This window comes from Cephus cinctus, unplaced genomic scaffold (assembly GCF_000341935.2).
Source record: "Cephus cinctus unplaced genomic scaffold, Ccin1 Ccin1_scaffold0306, whole genome shotgun sequence".
Lineage (NCBI taxonomy): Eukaryota > Metazoa > Arthropoda > Insecta > Hymenoptera > Cephidae > Cephus > Cephus cinctus.
This window is the reverse complement of record NW_014333009.1, coordinates 91,776-105,071: the sequence shown is the minus strand read 5'-3', so window position 1 is coordinate 105,071 and position 13,296 is coordinate 91,776. Positions and strand designations below refer to the sequence as shown.

Sequence of the window (13,296 nt, the reverse complement as noted above, 5' to 3'; positions counted from 1 at the left end):
GGGGGGGGGGGGGCTAATGGCGGCACGAGAGAAAGAGAAGCTTTTTCGAGCGTGACGCGCCCGTAATGATACCTGGATATTATGTTTTATGTGGGAGTGGTAACAGCCGCGTGCGCCCGTCCGGTGCTGGCAATGGTAATTGCACCCTACTTTTCCAGGGCGCGCTGCGTTGCGATATACCCGCACACGCCGCCGGGGTATATATATGGTACATCGGCACACGCTTCCAGGCTTCCAGGTTATGCACACGAGTGCACCCGGTGCAACGTGAGCGGCGCAGGGTTGCACTCTGCCCACCCTCTGCACTCGGTGATTCATCTCTCGCTAAACGGAACGCGCTGCGGTTTTCTCGTAACTGGGGGCGCGATCCAAACTCCGCTCGTTTTTAGCATTCTGTTGTGGAGAGGGAGTAGGAAAAAAATACATTGGTGATAGAGATACAGAATGAGGGCTACGGAACAGAACAGTGATAAAGGGTATTACGAATTGGAATGAAAATTTTGAATTTTATTTATATACAATATTTTTGCTTTCGAGTATAATCCTCGAGTGTTATGTTAATTTTGGAAAAAATTTCTTTTTATATTTTCATTCATTCCACTGTCACGCGAGCTTTTGAGAAATCTTTTGATTCGTACGCTACGTAAGAGTCAAGGGTGATATATTGATATTTACCTCAAAAAACTTCATTCAGAGTTTCCTGTACTTCGCTCATGCGATTCTCTGTCGCGAGAGGTCAACAGCGTCGCGACGTCCAGCTGTTGCGTCGCTTTTTTAAACGTCGGACTCTGCCGATCCTTACATCGGGAATGCGAAGTCGTAGCTCACCGGAAGTCGACCCGGAAAGATATCTACCGTACCATCGCTCATTTCCGACCGGTCTCCACTTGACGCCGTTTTCATCCCCTACGTTGTCAACGTCCGTAACAGACCCTGGATCCTCCGTATATCCGAACCCTTAGTAGCCTAGAAAAAGACAGAAGCACTGCTTTGGACAGAAATGAACAGAGAGAGAATGAAAGAGAGACGGATGAAATGAGAAAATGCAGGACGAATATACTGGGCATTACCAGCGAAGAAATTAACTTCCGGTCCAGGGATGCTGTACTGCTGGACCAAATGTAAAATTTTTATTTAAGGGATATACATAGAATATTTATATCATATATATATATAAAACAGGGAGAAACAATGAGATTCTTATTTTATCTACTGGCACTGTCATTTTTCTCCATCTCGGATAAGATGCCTGCTGCGTTGTGCAGAACGAGTGTTCTGTCGCAGAAAATACACATGACGATATTTCCCTTAGGATGGAACCTCATGATGCGTTTCTATGTAGACTCTTATTTATTATAAATATATATATATATATATAGAAAGAACAAAACAGTGAACTAGCCACTTATATAGTCTTGGACCATCGGTAATCTTGCGTCTATGAACCTACCTTTAGCGATAATAGCAGTTAGCCATAATAAAAATAAAAAACCATATCTTTACAATTTCAGCTGAATTTTTATTCAGAGTAGACCTTAGTCCTCGTAAGTCCGCGTTGAATCCTAGAGGGTGGTCTGGATCCTCTACGGGGGATGGTGCGCACCCCTGCCTCTGAAGGTTTAGCTGCGTAATCGCCAGCATGGCTCAAAGGAGAGTCATGATTAAAATCCATCCTCTACTAGGCAACTACCAGCCTTAGTCCTGCTCCAGGTATATAGGTATTCGTAATTATTGACTTTTCGAAATTTTACCCTTACACAGTATGTACGTCCCTTAGAAAGTATCTTTAGTACAATTGTATCTCTATGTAAATACTCAGGCCTTGGTCATAAACCTGATATATAAAAATAACGAAATTAATTAAAAAAAATGGCAAACGACATACAAAAATATTAAAATATAGCGATTTTTTTATTTTGTAAATTTTGACTTTGTACATTTTTTTGTATAAGTCAAGGTAACATAAATTTCGCGTAGCGTCTACTAGATACTCGATAGGACTTCGTGACGATGATGGCGCCTCCTTGGAAATATACACCAAGGGTTGTTTAGGAATCAAGAGGGTAACAGGAGAACGGACTCCTTCATCCCTTTGGTGGTTAAAAGACTATCATAATGGTAAGACGATACCGATACGGACCCTAAAGTCACCAATGCTCTTCCTCCCACTTGCCCTAAAAATACCCTAAAATTTGTTCAACCCCTATTAAAACACTTCTGACGAAAATCTAGGCCGAAATATTTTTTAATCATACCCAGTCCAACCACAGGTATGAACTTATGTATTAAAAATATTGTTTACTGGAATTTTGAATAGGAAATTTTGAAAAGCGTTTTAGAACAACTACGTAGTACAAAGGGCACACTGTAGGTACATGAAGTGTACTCTAATTACATAATAACCTCCGGCGATACTTGAGTCCACTCGAGTTGTTTGACGAAAAGTCGGATCTACTCTTATGGCCAGGATGGCGCCAAGGGTAGTCGGATACTAGTTACACTCGGACGGCAAAAGGGGTTGGAGATCGAGTTTGGTTCTCAGTAGAGTTTCGAATTTTACATGATTTCTCAGTTTGTCAGAACCTCCCAGGGAATCAAGTGAATAGCGCCATATTGGAATTACTAAAAATTGGGTCACTATCGAATGGCAGACCAATTCTTATTTGAGATCAATTCAGGATCTTTGCCACGTTAAACAAGGATTGTATTTGGGGTAAGCAAAGTTTCCTTAGAGATATTGACTCGGTGGAGGAAGAAGATAGTTTTATTTTTTAATTAAAAAATTTGTTTTCCAGAATTAAAAAAAATTATTTTCCCACGACAGCCTATTTGATTTTTGAGAATTTCGAAAATATTTCAAGTAAAATGGAAGGTTCAAAAAAATGACCTACGACCACATTAACATGATTATAATCGAGTGCTCGAATTTACTCAAATGCAAAATGCAGTCGTAGATTTCTCAGAAGGTTGGCAAGAGGTAGCTGAGAATTCGAAGGCAAAAGCGCTACCCCCTAACCCCCATAGCGAGCCAGGAAATTGCGACCCCCCAACGCGATCTCCAACCCCCTTTCAATTCTACCGCAACGACTCTCAAGCTCGTTCCAGCTAACCCAACTCTGCGAGAACCGAACGGATCGAAAATCTTCGAACTTTCTTATCTCTTCTGTACATCTACTTTCTCCACCTTCTACCTTTCAGCTATATTCATATCTACAACTTCACGTCGTGATCCAGGCGAGACGATATCGGCAGAGATATGAAATTAAATAATTTATATCCCACAGTAAACATCGTTAAATCCTCATCCTTTTTACCCAGCATCCAACCCTGGACCAGGATACATATTGTTACAAGAATCCACGAAATCCATAGAAATTGCCAAAAAAAACCAAACCATCAACAATCGTATCAATATATAATTTGACTACAGCGTAAATTTGCATAATATACAAAGTCCATATATTGAAAACTAGAGAAGTATTTTACAGTAAAAAAAAATGAAAAAAAAAAGATTTTAGCTAACCTCAAATACTCCAATTCAGGTGCTGTCCAGATACCCATCCGGTATACCTGATACCCTTCTCACTATATATCAGGACCGCCGTGGTAGCAGCCGGTGAGTCCGTGATACCGTGGCTATAGATCAAGAGCTCGAGAGGTCAGAAGAGAAGGGCTGCTGGGATGTTACGTCTGTACGTCGAATAAGGGTGGCATACGCCCCCGGGCGCACAACACGCGAAATCCGCTGTTCCAGCTAACCCCACGTCCTGGCGGCAATCACTCTGGCAGGCTTTCAGCACCGGCTTCTACCACGCGGCCTTCCGCTTCAGCCTCATCCTCTACCAATCCCTCTTGTCATTCTTCTTTTTTATCTTTTTCTCTCTTTCTCTCTCCTTCGTTCTCTCTCTTTTGCTCTGACCCTACACCCAGTATAATCTCACTCCTTTTACTCTTCTCTACCCGCTGAGCCTTCCTGCTTACGCCCTCTTTTACTGTCCTCATCACGATCCTCCATCCACCCTCCACCTACTACCCTTGCTGTGCCTCTGGAATTTACTTGGTATTTCTCTCTCTCTCTCTCTCTCTCTCTCTCTCTCTTCCTTTTTCTTCTCTCTTATTCTTCTTCCTTATCCTTCTTTTTCGTGCCTTATTCGGCGGACCCTTCGTGCACGAATAACGTATGCGCGAACCGCCACTGACAGAGACGAATTCACCGAAGGTTCAGGCTGAAAAATATCTTTAGGGGATGCCAAACGATGTGATAACAGTCCAGGGTGGTAACTTCCTATAGAGAATTATGGCGAAAGTGTCTTAATTATGCGTAGTGTTATGATTCGAATTTTTATGATTCACTGTACTTTTCTTTTGCTAGTCTGGTTTTCTCCGTTTCTTTTATCTTCGTTTCGTTTGCTTTGTATGAATAGCAGAGTTCGTTTTAATGTTTGACTGGGAAGATGTTGGGATTTTTTTTCTTTATTGTATCGATACACGTAAGTATACCGTATGTCGTAGGTTTAAGTATGTAAGAGGGAAATGTTTTTTTTATTTTCTACTATGCTTTAATTCTTTTTCAGACGTTTCTTTATTTGCATCCGCTTCTATCTTTCATATCATACGACTCGTATGGCGCAATTCAAAGTATTTTATTTACATTGACGAACACGGGTAAAACATGAAAAAAGGCAAACTGCGAATTCTCGTGGAGGCTGAAAGATGGCAAGTCACAAAATTCAAGAAATAAACAGTATAACATCACTTTCGTTCAGAATTGTCGCGATACAATAATTAATAACTGTTTAAAATTCGTTCGGTTATTTGATTAATTTTTTTGTTAGGAGCTAAAAAAGAAAAATTACCAAACTCTTTTACTCTACTTCGTAGGTGACGCTAAATTTTTTTAAACGTCGGTCGAAGTCAGGAATATGGCAGCGAGTGATACGAGAATGCGTCAAGGGTAGGTTAAACGGGGCAAGGGATGCTGTGGACGGAAATGGAGCAGCTCGGGTCCAGCAAGACGATGTTCACTGCTGGCTTCATCCCCTAACCCAGACTCCAAGCCCTAAACCTACAGCCAACCCCAACCTCCGGTGAAGTAGAACGAGCCAGCCAGCCGTACAGCTAGCCAGGGAGGCAGCTGGGAGCGTGAGCGACGAGGACGACGAAGGCGTCGAGGGCGTCGAGGGCGTCGAATATATTACGACGATCGAGCGAAGCGTTCAGTTCTTCTCGACAAAACTTGCGGCTTGAGAGTTCGATCGATTTCCTGCAAGAGTGATCCTACAGGAATCCAGCAACGATTCTACATCCCCCGGCCCTCTCCTGTTTTCAACCCCATATTACTTCTTCTCTTCGTCTTATCTCACGAGCATGTTGCTGGTAAATTTCGTTCAAACACTTTTTCCCAGGACATCCGTATAGACACCCCCTCAAAAAGTTACAACCCTGGACCAGGGAAGTTGTGACTTTTGGAAAATTGCCCAACCGCCCAATAAAACTATAAGAGACTAAATTGTCGGTAAAACAGAAAAAATCTACAGGGAAAATATTACGGGTAATTTTACCCTCCCATTATAACCAATAGCAAAACGGCTGTCAATTAAGCATTGCTAAAATGTAAAAATTCAAAGAGAGGAATAATAATGAATTTCTCACGAACACCCGTTGTATAAAGCGTGCGTGCGTTTAAAGGGCAGACACCCTTAAAGGTAACCCATTCTTTCCCTTCTTACTTTCCTGAAACGCGATACGGCTAATCTCTGGAAGGAAGAAACTACCCCTTCTGGAAGATCTCCACCACCATAATCTCAAAGTACGAGGACGGTTTGAAATCCGGAGGGGTAAAGGGAGGGTGGATCCATTCTTTTTCCTAAAAATTCCTTCAAGTGGAAACGAACCTCAGGATTTCCAATGTAGCGGAACACTCGCCAACCCCTAATAGGAATCGTCTTGGTGAGTGACCAGGGGCGTAACGAGGGGCAACGACTCGAGAGATTGTCCATCGAGAAGGGGTGAACATAGGGTGCGAAGGCAGAGGGAGAAAAGCAGATAAACAAAAAATATCTCCAAAAAATTTTTCGTCGCGAGAAAATTGGGACAGACGAAATTTTGAATGTTTCTGGTAACACATATGGAATAGCAATGGACGATATTTTTATAGGTCACGTTCCATTCTACTTGTAGGATACGTAGAAGCCAGTGACAGCTGTCAAAAAGTACTTAGAAAGTCCCAGAAGCGTCTGCGACGTTACTCTCGGGAACGGTAGACGCCTGGCGTCCCCAACGTTATCTCACCTCTGCAGGGAAAGTCCGCAACCCTTGAATACCGGGTAGACTCGAGCGAGGCGAAAAACAGGGGATGAAGTTTAAAATTATGGAAAGGACTTCTGTTCAGCGCGCCCTTATCCTTTCCTTGCGGCTCTTTTCCAGCCTTGTGACCCTTCCACCCCTTCGCAACCTTACCACCCCTTACCAATCCGTCACGGAACATTGCACGTAGGTCCTGACGTTTAGGCGACTTACCCAACGTTACGGAGGGTTAGACGGTAAAGAATTACGAAGAGAGAAAAAAGAGAGAGAGAGCGCCCGCATTCGCGAGAGTGTCTAATGAGTGAGAGAGAGGAGAGAATAAGAAACCTGGGGACAGACTTGGGGATGATCAGAGAGACGGAAGAACGCATGTAATTCGATCAGGCTCCCTCGCCCTCGCAGGGGTGCTACAGTTTCACCGTAGGGTGTCTAACGCTATCGGGGTTCCCTATACTTGACTCCAGGACGTCGAGCACGCCAAAGAGAGAGAGAGAGAGAGAGAGAGGGTGGACTTCGAGATGACAGTCTAGGCGAGAGCAAACGTCGTTGGATCCACACGGGATGAAGCAAACTATAGATTACGCCGGTGCTAAGGAAGCATGGGTTTCTAGGTGGAGGGAGAGGGGGGCCGTGGTTCTTCACCTCCTTTGGGGGTGGAATTGACGATGGCTTCAGGGTCGGAATGGGGATTACGTGGCGCCTGCCACTAACACTGCTTCCGTCGCCATCGGCTTGGATCTCCAGCTCCAATAATTAAGGCCGTGAAGCCTGGAGATGTCGGGTGCACACGTAAGCCTTGAACACCTTATTCGGAAAATTTCCTCTCTGGTTTTGGCTCTGTTATATTATTAATATCCTATCACCGATACGGTCTGTCTGTAAGTGACGGAAAAATAGATTTCCGAATACATTCACTATTCTGGAATGTCCTAAATTCAATTTTTTGTTTTCTATGGTGTTTTTAATTGTTCAAATCATTTATGGATTATCAGACGTTCATCCAGGAGCTCCTTCGCAAAGGGTGATAAGCTCGAGAATTCATGACGGCCTGGTGTAAGGTACGCTTAAAGAATGAATGACCAGCGACGGATGCTGAATGGATCAAAGATTCAAGATCCTTAAATGAAGTAAGGATGAACCGGAGCTATAGTGGAATCCCAACCTGCTCCGTTCTTCGTTTTCTTTTAAATGTATCCACTCACTCTTCGTCCAATCATCTGACGTTCTTTCTGCTTCCTCCATCGTTTCCGGTTTGACGCTCCTGGTGCGGCTAGGAGCAACGGGGATTGTGATGCCCGAATAATTAATACGGCACGACGAAGCCACCCTGTAACTTCCCTGTAACGAGAATTCAATTGAATTTCAGGACCCGGTCTGTGCCTACCATCCTCCAGATCCTAACCTACTCAACTCACCTTCTAATTCCCTCTTCATTTCTCCCGAAGGACTTTCGGCCGTAGGGGCCTATGTACGTATCTACGGACTCCACTTGGACAAGATCGATCCCATCCTCAGGGTTCCTTCTCGACGTCCTCTTCTGCTTCTCTAAGGACATTTTTCTCGATTTCTGCTTCTCTTTGTTGGGAACTTCCCAACCTTTCGTATTACCTTCAACCTTCTGTCTGTAGACCTTGTACTCTGAAGACAGTAGTCCCAACAAGTAGATCCCAAGGAAAAATGCGTCTTTATTTTTACAACTTCTTGTACCTGCCTACATGTTGTCAGGAATGTCTAGCTGTGCTTGTAAATGCTCACAAATATTTCTATTCAAAGATTTTTTGTCACTAGAAAATATTTTTTTTTTATAAAATTTTAACCTTACCTATTCATCTTTACAAAAAAAGCGACCTGACGTTGAGTCATAAGAACACCAATTCTTCTTCAGCAATCCAGACTTCATCTTTGATATGATCTTCAAGGTCACAGGTGTTCTAACCTAAGCTAATGCAACATTTGCCCTCCTTTCAATATGGTTTGATTGAGGATTTAGAATGGAGTAGGTGGTAGTGGTTGGATAGATGGTTACCGAACGCCCGTTGTGATGGTGGCTGCATATGACAGGAGGAGCAAACTTGCTCTCTAGCCTTCCTGGCTTCTGACTCGTGATATCAGGCAACCGTCCCATACAAAACCCTACTGGATTCACTTGGCTAGAGACCTCAGACCATCCTGCTGCTCTCCTCGGTCAAAGTTTGCAGACTGGCGCTGTGCAATTACCATCAATTTTCCAGGCGGCCGACACTGTAAACTCACGCGTCTGCCTTTTGCAACAAGAACCACGTGCTAGTGCGAGTTGATAACTTGGTGATAATTTCCTAATAAATATCATTGATAAAAATGCTATTTCATTTCCCGTAAAAGATTACGTGAGGTTGAATGATTTTTTGTAAAACAGGGTACCTGTTCGCCTCGTGGATATTACTAAATTCCTATATCCCTTTTCTCTTCCGTAAATTGTTCCACTTGGTCCACCTGGTTCTTGTGGATAGGAGTTCAAAAATTTTTGATAATTACAGAGTAAACTTTATGAAGTATCTCGACACCCAAAGTCTTCCGACTACAGAAAGAAGTGAGCGTTTAATTAAGCCTGTACTTCCGGTACAGTGATCGCTCATCTCAGTCCCACTCGTTTATACCGTCCCTATAGGCTGAACCAGAAAGAACGATGTTGAATGCCCAAACGCTTTTTTTCAAACGTAAAGAAAGTCGAGACTCATTTCATATTTAGTAAAATGTTGCGGGCTCATATCCAGACAAATGCATGACGCGTGTTCAGAACTAAAAAGAGTAACTGTAATTACATATGAAAGTTACGTGTGAAAAAAAATGGTGCAGGCGAAGAAAATTACAGGGCTGATCAACTATCCTCGGCCAACCTTTGACCATTAGGGGAGGACAAAGTCGCACGCACTATTTTCATTGAATTCTCAGCCGTCGGTAAAGAAACTCTTCGGGACCATAGAGCGTATAAACGCATGGGGGAGCACGTGCCGTTATAGCATGAAAATTACAAGGGGACCGGAAATGACGCGACGACGGAAACGTTCCGGAAGTAGGAGGAATCCTGGACCGTGGCCAAGAGCAATCATCCATCCCCTAATGATAGGAAGAGCGTTACTCGCCACGACTGCAGTGACTACCCCTGTAATCAGCAAAAAAAAAGGTTTAGTATCTCAATATAACCAGAGGTTAAGCCAGGCACCATAAAGTAATGCCAAAAGAGAGAAAAATAAAAATCCCTAGGCAATCCCAGCTAAAATCCCAGGGACCGTACCGTCATTCGGATTGGAGAATCCACAAAAGGGCCCCGGGGAAGCCCCTTGTGAAAATTTCGAGTGAACGATCAAAGCCAGCCACGTTCATAGCAAGCGGCTGATATGCCATTTTCGAGAGAAAACCGATAATTGCGTAACTGGAGGATCCATTGCGTACCAGCCAGTCTAGATAGCTAGGAAATGCGATAGCCATTGTTCGTGCCATTTGTGAAAATTGTCAATAGCCCTCCCCTCAATCCATTTGTCCCCCCGAATCGCTATCACCAATCAAGCATGAGCATTCCCTCATCATTGTCCTAGAAAAAAAAGGGCTTCATCAAGTGTGAACGAGCCTTTAAGCTTCGTCCAGTGACGTAGTTGACTCGCGTGGGTGATAGCGGACGTGGCATGCCAGGGCGGTTGCCGTTCATCGTCAATGGTACGAGAACCTGGATGGAGGAGGACTTGCTGGGTGAGGAGTTTCCTCCTAGTGGTGGGATGAGTACGAGTCCTCGAGTCTCGCAAGGGGTGTAACGGGGTATGAGGCGATGGTGGAACGAGAATTCGAGACCAAGAGCAGAAGGAGGGAGAGTCAAGGGGGCGGAGGACAGGGAGGAAGCGTCGACGTGGGTTCTGCCAGGGTGAGCTACGGCCCTGCAGTGCTACGTGGCTACGATCCCTACGGTGCTTCGTTGCTTGGTCCGTACAGTGCTTCGGTGCTACGTTGGCGGCACCCTGTCAAGGTAGGGGAAGCTAGTGGCCACGGGGTGGGGTGGTAGAACCGCGACTTGCCTCCGTGAGTGCTTGTGCAGCCGTAGCCGTAGCAGTCCGTAGCCGTCGACGGCTGGCGCCGGAGTGGGGTGTCATATCGAGCGGAGAGGGTCACCGGGATGGGCAGAAGAGCAAGGGGACAGGGTGGGATAGGATGAACGGCGCAGAACCCTCCGCGGAGTGGGAGTAGAGAGTGGGACGGACGGACGTGAACCGTAGGAGTCCAGAGTGTGAGCTGGTAGAGGAGTGGGAAAGAGAAGGAGATAAACACCAAAAGCCATGGGTCGGAGAAGGACAGAGAAAGAGAGAGTGCGTCCGTCGTCGACCGCTCCCACGTAGACAGGGGTCCCTAGCAATCCCAGCCAGCACAGGGCCAGTATCCCCTTCATGCCCCAACCCCAGTACCACTAGCTGATAGCGACCCACGCTCCAGGTTCGCAGTTAGCCAAACTTTTTCAACGGCCACCCATTTCCAAAACGTAAATACGTGGTCCTGGTACTCAGCCTGTACCAATTGGACATACCAGGACTGAGGTATCCACGACTCCTCTTCAACTTTTACTCCGTACATTAGCGATGGCTCCCGAAGATATCTTCATTCTGCTGGAGTAACCAGGATCCTCTTGGTGGATCAAGCACAAAGATTTGTACACTCCTCGAGGAACGTTCCTTTCGTCGGAAAATCTTAGAGCCAGCAAATGAGCGCGTGCTCGCGTGCTATACAGAGGCGGCCTATCTAAGTCGAGCGACTGTTTTTAGGCGTGGCCATAAAGCCCTGCGTGCGCGTTATTCTCGTAACCGTTGCCCCACGATGTTCCCCCGTGTGTTCACCACGTTCCGCGTTCTGCGTTCCTCACTCTTGTTGGCGGGTGGTCCACTTGGGTGGCTCCGCGCATATTTACTGTATGCAGAGTCAACTTATACGCGCACTCCTTCTACAGGGTGTTACGAAAACTCGTGCACAGACGATATACCCCATAGAGTATACCATAAGGGTGTTTCGAAGGAAAAACCTGTAAAGGCACTTTTTTTTTTTAGTACCTCCTCAAATTTCCTATCTTGGCACCTGGCAGTATCTTCGGTTTCCCTCAGGCAACCAAGTTGGTACCTGATATCAACTAGCTGCTACCACGTAGACCCAGTGCTTCCGATTTTATTCTTCCATCAAATCTGGCATTAAGTGGTACACAACACTCTACGGCAGCATCCACACTTATCTCGAGGACGCAATTTTTCCGTGGGAAAATATAGTCTTCGCTATAAGGTCCGATCCAGCGCCGATGCATCAGAGAGCAAGGAATGCTCTTTACGATCCAGTACCCTATCCAGTCAGGGCTGGTGTGGGTATCACGTGCTGGATACCAGTATAGGAAGGCAACGAGTTCCCTGAAAGTAGCCGCATAATTGCTTTGAGATACGCAGAGAGCCTTGCAGTAGGTACTTACGTATCTACCTACGTAACGTAGGTATCCAGGTACCTATCTACCGTCAGATACGTAACTACGTAGCTACGTGTCAACCAGCAGAAAGGCACACGTGCGCATAAGAGAGTACGTAGAGGTCTACAAGCGAGGCACGACCTGTTCACAACCCATAAAAGCTCCTGCAGACATGCCCTGGCTTCGCCGGGGTACTGGAGTACAGTCACGACCAGGACTCGTAAAAGCTACCATTCCACTGGGAACCAGGGACACAGTTGGGAACGATCTACACGCATGGACGTTGCGAGTAATTGCCACTGAGATTAGAAATTTCCTAGATTTTGGCATAGATGCAAAATCTTGAATTGGCTTTAATAATTCTTTTTTCCAAATCCTCTTCGCTACCTACGTCAAAAAGAATATCGCTTTTTTTTTAAGCTGTGATCCAGTGTACATGTATGAGAATTTTTTTTCTAGCTCTCTTTACCTGTAGACTCTCTTACCTTTTCCTTGACTTCTCATCTTCTCCTTTTTTTTAAGGATACTACTTTCCTCTCGTCTTCTTCTTTTTATCCTATTCTTCGTCTTCTTTTTCCCTCTTTATCCCACTCCTCTGGTAACCACGAGAAGGCAGCTCTTCGGGCTCTTCGTCTTCTCTTTTTATCCGACAGTGGACCCAGAATAAAAGACGAAAGCCGCTCGACTCTTTGAGGGGTCGTGAGAGATGGTACGTCTGGCGCTCTTACATGCACACGCATCCTGTCACGTATGGGGTGTCTCAAAAATTTGGTACTTTTTTTAAAAAATCATATTCACATAGCGCACACGTATATTCAGTGAACGAGGGAACAAATACGAAATGCCCTAAGTCCAAGATTTTCAAATCGACAAGGACGATCTCACTGGTTGAAAAGTATATTAATATATTTTTTTTAACCCACATTTTTGCCTCCCACCAACTTTCCACTAATGGCTGCTATACCCTCCAGGTATTGTTGGGGATTTAGAAGGATTACTCTGGAGCCCAACTCGACACCAGGCGAGAGATAACGAAGCTGATCTTTTACCAGCCCCTTATGGTACTGTCTGGAAACTCCACCCCAGACACCACTATCTAGTGCAAGATTCGAGAGGTTAATGCTACTTGGAGTAAGCGCCAATGCCTGTCGTCAAAAATTCCTCTGCGATTGATAAACTTGACATTCCTCAGGTCCGAAATCAATAATGCATAGTATATGTAGGGTTGATTTCAATTTTAAATAAATTTCGTTGCCTCTGTTACTAGAAGTCCTCGTGTCTGACCTGGAGACGTAGTGACTTCCTTCAGATTATTTAATTGTGCAAATAATTAAGCTGGATTGATCCGTCGAGTAAGATGCTTTCATATGTACTTTTTATTGTTACCGATAGCAGTTTCACTTTCTCAAAGATCGATAGTCGTCTGACTCGTTCCAGTCCAAGTTGTATCTCACTTAATTAAGATACTCCAAGAGTCATTTTTAATTGGTTTGCTATAGGCGCCCCCCCCCCCCCCCCAATTTTTT

General features: G+C 44.8%; 1 protein-coding gene and 1 long non-coding RNA gene across 7 annotated transcripts in view; one reads left to right on the top strand and one right to left on the bottom strand.

Moving 5' to 3' along the window:
• Positions 1-13,296, top strand: part of LOC107266246 — a 52,568-nt gene that overhangs the window by 36,551 nt on the left and 2,721 nt on the right. The window contains exon 4 of one of the 4 annotated variants that reach the window (XR_003059290.1): positions 4,882-5,756. The exons of 2 other annotated variants lie outside the window; for them this stretch is intronic. The gene's annotated coding sequence lies outside the window, so the exon portion shown is untranslated. Of the gene's footprint in view, positions 1-4,574; positions 4,851-4,881; positions 5,757-13,296 lie in introns of those variants that run through there. One more of the 4 variants, XR_001537374.2, reaches the window with a different exon arrangement.
• On the bottom strand, positions 11-13,131 carry LOC107266245. 3 transcript variants are annotated; one of them, XR_001537373.2, is made up of 6 exons: positions 11,777-13,131; positions 8,129-11,717; positions 7,722-8,017; positions 7,509-7,644; positions 676-966; positions 11-393 (listed from the first exon to the last, which is right to left on the bottom strand). It is a non-coding gene; the product is annotated as an uncharacterized LOC107266245 (long non-coding RNA). The 3 variants fall into 3 exon arrangements; XR_003059292.1 differs by having other exon boundaries at positions 7,722-11,717; positions 11,777-12,157; positions 12,256-13,131; XR_001537372.2 differs by having other exon boundaries at positions 7,722-11,717.